Here is a 12,513-nt window from a genome sequence, read left to right as displayed (position 1 = left end):
TGTTGCCGGTGAGTATCTCATAAGGAGTCTTGTTCAAGCCTTTGCGAAGATAGAGCCGATTGGATGCATGCCATGCGGTGTTGATGGCTTCGGCCCAAAAGTTGTATGGAGACTTGAACTCCGCCATCATGGTCCTAGCCGCATCCATCAACGTCCGGTTCTTCCTCTCCACAACACCATTTTGTTGAGGGGTATATGGAGCAGCATATTGGTGCTTGATCCCCTCATCACTAAGAAACTCATCCAAGGTGTAGTTCTTGAACTCGGTGCCGTTGTCACTTCTAATTGTCAAGATCTTTGCATTATGTTGACGTTGAGCTTCATTTGCAAAGTCGATGACGGTTTGTTGAGTCTCACTCTTCCTCTTGAAGAAGTATACCCAAGTGTATCTTGAATAATCATCCACAATTACCAAGCAATACTTTCCACCTCTGAGACTATCAAAAGATGGAGGCCCAAAGAGATCCATGTGAAGGAGCTCCAAGGGTCTCTTCGAGTAGATGATGGTTGAAGGAGGGTGAGGCTTCTCATGAAGCTTTCCTTCAATACAAGCACTGCAAGCACAATCTTTGGCAAAACTAACATTTGTTAGTCCACGAACATGGTCCCCCTTGAGAAGACTTTGCAAAGATCCCATATTGACGTGGGCTAAACGGCGATGCCAAAGCCATCCCACGTCAACTTTAGCCATTAGGCATGTCGCGGTCTTAGTGGGTCGCTCCGAAAAGTTAATCACATAGAGACCGTTCTCGACATGCCCAACAAAGGCTACTTTAAGAGTCTTGCTCCACAAGAGGGCCACGGTATCAATGTCAAAGAAAGTAGCAAAACCCATGAGTGCAAGTTGACGAACGGAAAGCAAATTGTATGCAAGGGACTCAACAAGCATGACTTTCTCGATCGTTAGATCATGAGAAATGACAACCTTGCCAAGACTCAGTACCTTAGAATGTGATGCATCACCCCACTCGACATTGGTGGGCATAGATGGAATCTTTTGCACGTCCACCACCAAGTCCTTGCTCCCGGTCATATGATTTGTTGCTCCACTATCGAGCAACCATGATCCCCCACCGGAAGCAAACACCTACAAGAGATCAATGCTTGGTTTTAGGTACCCATTTAGTAATGGGTCCTTTGATGTTAGTAACAAGGGTCTTGGGAACCCAAATAGACCATTCAATGTACTCATAAGGAGAGCCAACAAATTTAGCATAAACATGTCCATCACTAGCACGGCACAACACATATGATGGGTTAAAGTCGCCGGCTTTGTTTGAGGAAATGCTTTTGCCCTTTTGGACATCAAATCCCTTAACGTTTTCCTTCTTCTCCTTAGGAGCACCCTCTCCCTCTTTCACAAACGTTTGCTTGAGAGGAGGAGGACGTTTGGTCTTGTTGTTCTTCTTCTTCTTGCTCTTGGACTTGGGTGCAAACCCAATTCCTTCCTTGGCCACAACTTCCTTTTGATTGCTCAAAAGGTCGTTGAGGTTCTTCTCACCTTGAATGCATGTCACAAGGCCTTTCTCAAGTTGATCCTTCAACTTGGCATTCTCCTCCACAAGATGCACATGCTCACAACACGGGTTAGTAGCACATGCATTATCAATTAATACCATATGAGGAAAGGTGGCCTTTTCCTTGATTAGCTTAACTTGGAGTGGAGCATGAGACTCCTTGAGGTTAGAGTGAGAACCCTTCAAGACCTTGTGGGCCTTGTCAAGTATCTCAAACTCCTATTTGAGTCTAGAATGATCAACCCCAAGTTTAGCCTTCTCGGATGTTAGCACACGAGACACGACAAGAGCATGATCAAGATCTTTCTTTAACTTAGCATGGTCATCATTGTGTGACTCCTCAAAAGTCAAACGATGCACACGCTCTTCCTCAAGAGCATTAGAGAGATCTGATATCTCATCGGCATAGTCACGACTATGACCTTCCATCTTAGAGATGGTTTCTTCGTGGGCCTCGATCATGTCATTGGCCTCACCAAGTTGTTCCAAGAGAGCAACAAAGTGCTTCTTGGACTTACCCTTGAGCTTACTCATAAAAGACTCAAATTCATTCACTTCCTCATTAGACTCAACATGTTCTTCAATGCAATCCTCCAAGGAGGGATTAGTAATGATGGTGGTTGTGATGTTGGGGGTTATCTTGTTTGAAGCTTTAGCCATGAGGCACTTGGCGGTGATGTTTTCGTTGGGTGAATCAAAGAGAGACACCGGGGGAGTAGTAGCAATGGCAACGGATGCCATGGCCATTGCTTCTCCACTTTCATCATCATCGTCATCCTCTTGGTATTCTTCTTGAACCACCAACTCACGAGTTGGAGTCTTCTTGGCGAAGTTGGTCTTGTTGGGGAAGGACTTGGCTTTGTCTTTTCGGATAAATTTGCCACCATTGTCTTCCCGCTTCTCGTAAGGGTAATATGCAACGAAATGGCTCACATTGCCACAGTTGAAGCAAGTTCTAACTCGTTGCTTGCCCTTGACGCCACTTGAGTTGTTCTTGTTGAAGTTGGGTCTTGAATTCTTCTTGCTCCAAAATTGTCTTGAAGCAAGGGCCATGTGCTCATGATAATCATACTTGGTGTCTTCGGGATTACTCTCCTCATCTTCCACTTCTTCCTCTTCTTCCATGATAACCTTGGCCTTCAAAGCAAGGTTGGGCTTCTTTGCCCTTTGAGAACGGAGCACCGCATTGTCGGTGGTCTTGTCCAAGATGCTCATTGCAACGAACTCATCCAACACTTCACTTGAGGTCATGGAGTGGAAGTCCGGTCTTTGACGAATGACGGAGGACATGGCCTTGTTGTAGGGCATCATGGCCTTGAGGAACTTGTGCTTGATCCAATTGTCATCCGTGTCCTTGCTTCCATGATCTCGGAGTGAGACCGCGAGTTTGGTCACTCTTCGAAAGAGCTCACGAGGTTCTTCATCTTCTTTCATTGCAAACTCATTGGCTTCATCTTGCACCACTTCATAGTTGGAGAGTTGAATGCTAGCACTCCCTCGATAGAGAGACTCAACACATTTCCATGCTTCTTTAGCCATGGCATGAGGTCGAAGATGAGGGAGATCTTCGGGAAGGATTGCATCTTGGATGATGAAGAGAGCACTCTCATTGAATTGATTGTCCACGGCTTCTCGAGGGGTGAAGTTGCTTGGGCCATAAGGATAGAACCCTTCTTCAATGATTCTCCAAAGGTTAGTGTTCACATGTTTTAAATGACGCTTGAAGCGATAAACCCAAGAATCAAAATCTTCATGTTTCTCATATTTAGGAGGAGGACCGGCATGATTCAAATGAGTGGAAGGGATCGGCCCTCCATAAATTGGGGGTTCCACATGGGCAAAGATGCCGGTGCCATTTCTACCACTAGTAGAAGGACTCTTTTCAATGTTAGCTTCCCCCTTGTCGGAGGTAGCATCCGTCACCTTGTTAGTGGGATCACCCACTTTCACCGGCGAGGTAGATTGTTTAAGTCCTTCTAGGAATTCAGTAAACATGCTTTTAACCTCGCCCGTTATGGAGGTTTTCAATGTGTCTAAAGCCACATTGAATTCCTCACGTGAGACCGAGGTTCCCCCTTCGGCCGAAGACGAGATGGGATTCACACTGGAGTGCTCCTCCGCACCGTCGTTGGTGTCAACCATACTCTTCGGACGACAAAGTCCTTAATAAAGAGACGAGGCTCTGATACCAATTGAAAGGATCGATATGGTTGACTAGAGGGGGGGGGGTGAATAGGCAACTAACAATTTTTAAGCTTTTCTTTACCAAATAAAACTTTGCAACAAAATAGGTTGTCTAGATGTGCAACTAAGTGAGCAACCTATATGATGCAATAACAACTAGCACATAAGCAAGCAAGGGATACAACACAAGTAGGCTTGCAAAAGTAAAGGCACGAAATAACCAAGAGTGGAGCCGGTGGGGATGAGGATGTGTTACCGAAGTTCCTTCCTTTTAAGGGGAAGTACGTCTCCGTTAGAGCGGTGTGGAGGCACAATGCTCCCCAAGAAGCCACTAGGGCCACCGTATTCTCCTCACGCCCTCACACAATGCGAGATGCCGTGATTCCACTATTGGTGCCCTTGAAGGCGGCGACCGAACCTTTACAAACAAGGTTGGGGCAATCTCCACAACAATTGGAGGCTCCCAACAACACCACTAAGCTTCACCACAATGGAGTATGGCTTCGAGGTGACCTCAACCGTCTAGGGTGCTCAAACACCCAAGAGTAACAAGATCCGCTAGGGATAAGTGGGGGGAATCGAATATCTCGTGGTGGAAGTGTAGATCGGGCCCTTGTCACCCAATCCCGAGAAAATCAACAAGTTTGATTGGCTAGGGAGAGAGATCGGGCGAAAATGGAGCTTAGAGCAACAATGGAGCTTAGAGGTGGAAGAGGTAGTCAACTAGAGGTAGGAGATGCCCCTTATATAGTCATGGGAAAGATCCAACCGTTATCCACATGTTCAGCCTGCGACAAGCGGTACTACCGCTCCAGGGGCGTGGTACTACCGCAAGGCCGCGCGGTACTACCGTGGCGGACCACGGTACTTCCGCGATAGCAGCAGAGGCCAGGGCTTGCCTGACTTGGGTGCAGTACTACCGCTTGGGCGGTACTACCGCTCCCTCTTGCGGTACTACGGCAAGGCAGGAAAGTCATTACCTACGAAGAGCGCGGATGAAATAAATTACATCCGTGCCTACTTCCGCTGAAAATGAGGCAGTGCAAAAATCCGACGCGGTACTACCGTGCACGAGGCGCGGTACTACCGTTGAGGCGCGGATGTAAAAAATGACATCCGCTCCTACTACCGTGACGCCGCGGTACTAGGTAGGAGGGCCACTGTACTACGACTCCTGGGGAGTGGTGTTACCGTGGGGCGCAGATGTACAAAATTACATCCGCCCCTACTACCGTACCGGAGCGGCACTAGGCCTGGGAGCCACGTTACTAAGGCTCCAGAGGAGCGGTACTACCGTGACCCACAGCGGTACTACCGTTGGTGCTTGCGGTACTACCGCAAGTACAGCAGTAGCCATCAGATTTAGGCACAACTAGGATAACGAAGAGATGCTCCAAAGTGGAAGGAAAGGTAGGACAAGTGTACGTGTTGATTCCACCCAAACCTTTCCGATGCGGACCCCCTCTTAATTGTATGGCTCTCCTACGACTCAAATCCACCAAAGAGAAACGTAGAACAACGCCGACTTCAATAATCTCCGAGGGGCACCGAATCGTCTCGTGCCTAGTGATGAAGTATCTAAGAAACTCAAGGCACACGATTAGTCCGCAAAAGCATTGTCATCAATCACCAAAACACTTAAGGGATACAAATGCCCTTACAGAGGGCCTCGCGGGCCCTAAGGATGGTCTGATACAGCGCCCGCTGCTCATTCAGGAAGCCAGGATCATCAAACACCTATGAGCACCTTCGAGAGACTGAGACGACATGAAATGGTAAGGCCGCGCTTGGGAGCTCTGGTTTATTTCACACCTGTATTAAGATACAAGAGTAATTTACTCGTCATCGGAAACAACGCGTAAAATACAGGCGTAATGAAACCGAGGGCCCGAGGTCTGTAAGTAAAACCGGCGGGTTACACGTGTAATTTGAGAGACCAGTGTATATTTTACTAGTCGAAATCGACCAACCAAGTGCTTCGCCAGAGACCATCTTCTTTTATTTACAAGCGTCAGTTTTACAAGCGGTTTTGGTTGGAAAACGACGATCCAATCACGGCCTAAGATGATGAGTTGGTCGGAAGATCATATGATTTCACGTCTAACCTACCCGACTTGTCTTATAGGCTATGAATGAAACATAAGATGATGAACTTCTTAAGCACGGAAACAACAAAAGAGGATGATCTTCTTAACAAGCAAATCACTGGCATTAGATCGACATGCAAAGATACGAAGCATTATTCTCAGGAGGCACAGTGAACAGCTCGTGATGCCGCATGCCACAACATTCGAATCTCAACTTTGCAATCAAACACAAGGCCTAGCATTACATAGACAATATTCAGAACAAACTCTTAAAATATCTTACATAAGTCAACATTCATGTGACTATGCATCTCAGCAGAGTAAATATTTATGTCTGAACTGAAGACAGGATAGGAAAAAATGATTGACGTTGCTCGCAGCAAAGGGAGTCCCACTAAAAAATATCAAATGCATGTCTTCTAGCTAACATCAATGAGCAAACATTGACAAGGTTTTCCAATTCCAATATATTAAACTAATGTCAACTTTGACAAGCTTTTCCCCTTCAAAATATGTAATGCCTATGATTGTGGAACGGGAAGGTGTCGGTGTCAAAACCGGCGGATCTCGGGTAGGGGGTCCCGAACTGTGCGTCTAAGGCTAATGGTAACAGGAGGCGGGGGGCACAATGTTTACCCAGGTTCGGGCCCTCTCTATGGAGGTAATACCCTACTTCCTGCTTGATTGATCTTGATGATATGAGTATTACAAGAGTAGATCTACCACGAGATCATAGAGGCTAAACCCTAGAAGCTAGCCTATGATTATGATTGTTGTTGTCCTACGGACTAAACCCTCCGGTTTATATAGACACCAGAGGGGGCTAGGGTACACAGAGTCGGTTATAGAGAAGGAAATCTACATATCCGAATTGCCAAGCTTGCCTTCCACACAAAGGAGAGTCCCACCCGGACACGGGACGAAGTCTTCAGTCTTGTATTTTCATAGTCCAACAGTCCAGCATAAGCATATAGTCCGGCTGTCCGAGGACCTCCTAATCCTGGACTCCCTCCGTAGCCCCTGAACCAGGCTTCAATGACGATGAGTCAGGCGGGCAGATTGTCTTCGGCATTGCAAGGCGGGTTCCTTCTCCGTATACTCCAAAGAAGCTTGAACACAAGAATCGTGTTCGACTCTGCAAAACAAATTCCACATACCACCGTAGAGAGCACAATATTCCACAAGTCTAATCTGTTGACAACTTTTTCATAGCGTGACATCGCGCCGCGGCCCGGTCATTATTCAAACCGTTTTTCTCAACCTGCTACTGCACATCTTGGAAGGCGGTTTCATAGGCACGTCTTGTCGAAGCAGAGATCGTGTCCCCTTATCACGAGATTCTCATCAATACGGGTGTGGGTAACCCAACCACGTCGTTAACACGACGCTTGGGGAATAAGCGAGTTTCTAGGGCAAGTGGGGAGGCACATGATCCCTGCTGCCTTTATAAGGAGATAAGGATTCCCCCTTTTCACCCACGCCTTCTTCTTCCTCTGCTCATCCATTCTCTCTTGCTCGAGCTCCAGTGCCCAAGCATTTTCCTTCTCCGCAAAGCCATTCCGAACATGTCCGAATCGAGAGGCAAGTGGATGGCCTCCTCGGAGGAGGACATCATGAAGCTTCGGGAGGCTGGATACCTGTCCGCAAACATCGCGCATCAGCTTCCGGCCGAAGGGCAGATCGTCCCTACCCCGAAACCCCAAGAAAGGGTAGTATTCCTCTCTCACTTTGTCCGCGGGCTGGGATTCCCCCCACCCATTCGTCCATGGACTAATGTTCTACTACGGGCTAGACTTCCATGATCTGGCCCCCAACTTCATCCTCAACATCTCGACGTTCATTGTCGTGTGCGAGGCCTTCCTCCGAATCACGCCCCACTTCGACCTATGGCTGAAGACCTTCAACATAAAGCCAAAGGTGGTGGGCGGCCAACAAGCGGAGTGCGGGGGCGCCATGGTGGGCAAAATGCCCAATGTCACTTGGCCCGAAGGCTCCTTCGTGGAGACTATGAAGGGGTGGCAATCGGGGTAGTTCTGCATCACCAAGCCGCGCGACGCTAACTGGGTGGTGCCCCCTGCATTTCGATCTGGCATCCCCATGCGGCTCACCTCCTGGAAAGAGAAGGGCTTAGCCTGGGGCTCAGCGGCGGAGCTGACCGGACTTCAGGCCTGCGTCCAAAATATGATAGGCAAGAAAATCAAGCTTGTCAACGTGGTCCAGGTTATGCTCCTTTGCCGGATCCTTTCATGTCAAAGACGGGTTTGCAATCTATGGGAGTTCGACCCAGCCGAACACCAGACACTATGAGATCTCTTCGGCATGACGCACGAAGACGTCTGGGAGGTGATGTTCAAGGCCAACGAGGTACCACCACCCATAACCGAAGATCGCAGACTCAGCGCGAAACGCCCAGCCAATCCGGTGAGTTTTTATATTTTGCGAGATGTGCCTTTTATCCGCACATTAGCGGGAGGAATCTAAGCCTCCATGCCAATTTAACAGGACTGGGTAGCGATAGTGGAGCGGATTGACTTTCCGGCTCCGCTACCTGAAGATCGAGAATCGTCTCTTCTAACGAAGATGCTGTTTCTGGCGCCCTACAAGGTGCCAGAGAAGAAGGCCAAGAAGACGGCCGCGGGGACCAGGGAAGGTCTCCGTCGCAAGGTTGCATCGAACATGACGTCCGAAGACACCAAAACACACTCCTCCAACGAAGACGAGGAGGAGGAAGAGGAAATCCCTCCCCCCAACCGAGGGGAGAAAGAAGAGGAAGGCCACCCCGCAGGAGGAGGCCGAGGTGTCCAAGAAGGGAAAGACCTTCCTTCCAGACCACTCCATCGCAACCACCAACAGCGGCGAGGAGTGGGAGCCTTTCCTACTGTTTACCCTTCAAAAAAAAAACCACCAACAGCGGCGAGGAGTGGGAGCCCAGGGACAAGCCCCTGGCTAAGTCGTAAGTATCCGGATACTATAATACTTCTGGTATGTTTTGCTTTATTGCTTCTTATCATGCCGAACATGCATATGCAGTCCGGCCAAATCCCACATCGAGGTATCCTCATCTTCGGAGGGGTCTCTAGGCCCGTCGACGATGAACAATGATTCGGTTCCGACAGCCTCCTCCCCCAGGCCCGTGGACGACATTGAGGTGTTGTCTTGAAGGATACCGGGCCCAGGGGAGACAGTTCCGGAGTCACCCCCAGGAGAAAGCCCAGTCGCCGGGCACACGGGGGGGGGGGGGGGGGAGACCCTCATAGACTCCGATAATGGGGGCCGCAACCAGTTTGGCTCCCAGCTGAATACGGCTCCGGAAACCCACGTGGTTCCGAACTCAGGCAGGCAGCCTCTCTCTAAGGAGGGCAAGCCGACTGTACCGATGACCTGTGCCCATCCAGAGGCACCGGAAAATTTGCTGGAAGTGCTTTGCAGCGCTTCCATTGATGAAGAATACCGTACCATTATGAATACGGTGATTGAGAAGGTCCGGTCCGCCAAAAGCGGATTGACCGAAGCCTGCGCTAGCCTCCTAACAGGCTTTGAGATAAGTAATGAAATTATAAGAAAATATCACAGTATAGACAGTAGCCCCTGATGCTTTGTTTGGTGTTCGGAAAGAAAAAGCCGAACAGAGGATCAAATAACATTCGCATGATGAGTCTAACAGAAGGTGTCTATGTGAATAAGCAGGCGTCTCTGCTGGCCGCTGTCGCTCGTACTGCGGAGGTCTCCGGACTGAGGCGGGACCTGGAGCGGACCGAGGGAGAGCTCGGCCTCGTGAAGAGGCAGCTCGAGGAAAGTCAAGGTACACAATACCCCATCTGTATATTGATAAAGGATAAATAGTTTCTGCTAATAGAAGCGTCATGAACTTTAATAGGGGCCACGACCAAAGTGGCAGCCCTTAAGAAGGCACTGAACAAGGCCGAAGACAAAGCGGCCAAGGAACGCGCCGAGCGCGAGAAGCAAGAGGCCCGGGTCGACGAGGTCCAGCAAGAGCTCCAGGATTTCATCCAGAAATACGAGTCCTTGGAGCATGACTCTAAGACTCAAGAGTCCGAGCTTGCTAAGGCCCTCCAGAGCGTGCAAGACGCCAAAGCCGAAGCCCAAAAGGCCCTCTAGGAGATTCAGGCGTCCAAGAAGATTGCGGCGGGTAAGGCATTCATTATGGAAAGCAAGCATGTGAAGGAGACTTTCCTTTTACTTACCCGAATTTGGAGCTCTCCAGGAGCGTTCGCAGATCTTCCGCGCAGCATATCTGATGCCGCCGAGTTCTATCGAGCCAAAGAAGGGAGCTCGATGGAGAAGTTGTTCTGGTCTCAGTATCTTGGGACAGAACAACCGATGCCCTTGAGCGACCAGCTGAAGCAACTGGTCAAACTGCACAAGGCAGCCGAACTGGCCATGAAGGACCTCATAGTCCGGCTGTGGCCTGCCGAGCCTATGCCCAACAGCTACTTCGGCCTCGTGAAGCAGCTTGTGAATGCCTGCCCGCGACTCGAAGTTATAAAGCGATCAGTTTGCATTGAAGGTGCGCGAATGGCCTTCGCCCGTGCAAAAGTGCACTGGGCGAAGATGCATGCCGAAAAGCTGATGACCGAGGGGCCACCAAAGGGCAAGGAGCACCGCCGGCCTGAAAATCACTATGACAGTGTCCTGAAGGGCTCTCGCCTTGTGGCGGAGCAATGTGCGAAGGATGTAATCTTTGAGTGAATGCACTCATTTTATCCTGTAGTATGAAACAAGTTCATTTGCGCAATATAATGCTTGTTGATTTAAAATTTTACCTCCTGTGTGGCCGTTTATAAAATCTGAGAGTTGGCCAGTCGTCAGCTTTTGCCCCCATGTAACTAGTACAGGTGTGTTCGAGATAAATCTAAACACTCTTTATCCAAATTTTTGGTCCTTTAAGGAGGTGTTTAGCGCAACGAACAAGGCAATTGGATTATACATCTTTATCACCCTCACTTAGCCATAGAAGTTCTATAATTTTAAATTTTGGCGTAGCCCCTGGTATTCGGAAGGCCGAACTTGGGGTGCTATACACGCCTAAATCGTACAAAGACCAATTCCTCGCCTGAAGCGGAAAAATCTTTAAGGATTTGAAACCTCTCAAACAGCGACCAACTCTCGCCGCATCATGACAGTCAGTTTTCGGCTTTCTCTACTAAGGTGCTCGTCCGTAAGAACCGGGACACAATCACAGTAGTTCTCCCTTTACTACCCTAGCCGATATAGCGGAACGTAGGGTAGCAAGCACAGGAGCCGGGTAACCCAACTATTGACCCAAGACATGATTCGGAGCTGATGCATATAATGCTATAAGTTTGGGGTGCCGCACTATCGATAGTGTTTGGACTTTCTTGCCGTGTTGTGGGGTACACTGAAGCCCCTGGCGAACTGAACGTACCTGAGTGTACGAGTGCGATTTGTAATAAATAAACAGTCAAGGAAAAAGGAAATGAAGTAATAAGCTGACACTATAAATTATTTTCCCTTGTTATTTGAATGATACATCAAGGCGTATGTATACAAGTAGTGCGATAAGCAAAATAGGGCTTATTTGACATGCCTAACCAAGGGCGAGCTGCGTGCAGGTATGTAAAACAGGTATAGCGATTGTTATCAGAGACCACCCGGGGATTCCCTTGTACGTCAAAGCTCCTTGCCTCCTTGGCGTTTCCGTCCCGTGATGAGTCCAATAATCGGGTTATTGGAAGAGCCTCAAGAAGATAGGGACCTGAAAGAAAGAAAAAAGATGAAGGTATGCGGATTCTGGGGCGGTTGAGCCGCCTTGTGGACCGCGGTGTAGCTGTGCCTCCGTCTATGCCCATGGAATTTTGAGTGCGTAATTATGTACGCGCGGCACGAATTTTGCCGTTTGACCAGGGCAAGGACGGAGGCCGAATTGCTAGGCGAGCTCTGGATGGGTCGGACGATCCTGTTGCAGAGTACTCCGGACTCGCTTGACGGTGTCCGGGGGCTTTATTGCAGAATTGAAGGTCTGCCTAAGGAGGCTGCTATGTACTTCTGTTGCAAGGGCTGCAGTGTGCTCCTCCGTACGGAGGGAGCGCTCTGTATTTCCATTGACTGTTATAACACCGCGAGGTCCGAGCATCTTGAGCTTGAGATAGGCGTAGTGTGGCACCGCATTGAATCGAGAAAATGTGGTTCGTCCTAGCAGTGCATGATAACCACTGCAGAAGGGGACGATATCGAAGATTAACTCCTCGCTTTGGAAGTTCTCCGGGGATCCAAAGACCACTTCCAGTGTGATTGAGCCTGTACAACAGGCCTCTACACCTGGTATGATACCTTTGAAGGTGGTTTTGGTGGGTTTGATCCTTGAGGGATCGATACCCATTTTGCACACTGTATCCTGATAGAGCAGGTTCAGGCTGCTAGCACCGTCCATGAGGACTTGTGTGAGGTGGAATCCGTCAATGATAGGGTCAAGGACCAGTGCGGCTGAGCCGCTATGACAGATACTGGTCGGATGGTCCCTGCGATCAAAGGTGATCGGACAGGAAGACCATGGGTTGAACTTTGGGGCGACTGGCTCCATCGCGTAGACGTCCCTTAGTGCACGCTTCCGCTCCCGCTTGGGAATGTGGGTGGCGTATACCATGTTTACCGTTTTCACTTGGGGAGGAAATTTCTTCTGTCCTCCTGTGTTTGGCGGCCGGGGCTCCTCGTCGTCATCACTATGCGACCCCTTTTCCTTGCTT

The sequence above is a fragment of the Triticum aestivum genome, chromosome 5B (genome assembly GCF_018294505.1).
Source record: "Triticum aestivum cultivar Chinese Spring chromosome 5B, IWGSC CS RefSeq v2.1, whole genome shotgun sequence".
NCBI classification, from domain to species: Eukaryota; Viridiplantae; Streptophyta; class Magnoliopsida; order Poales; family Poaceae; genus Triticum; species Triticum aestivum.
Note: the sequence above shows the minus strand (reverse complement) of the source record.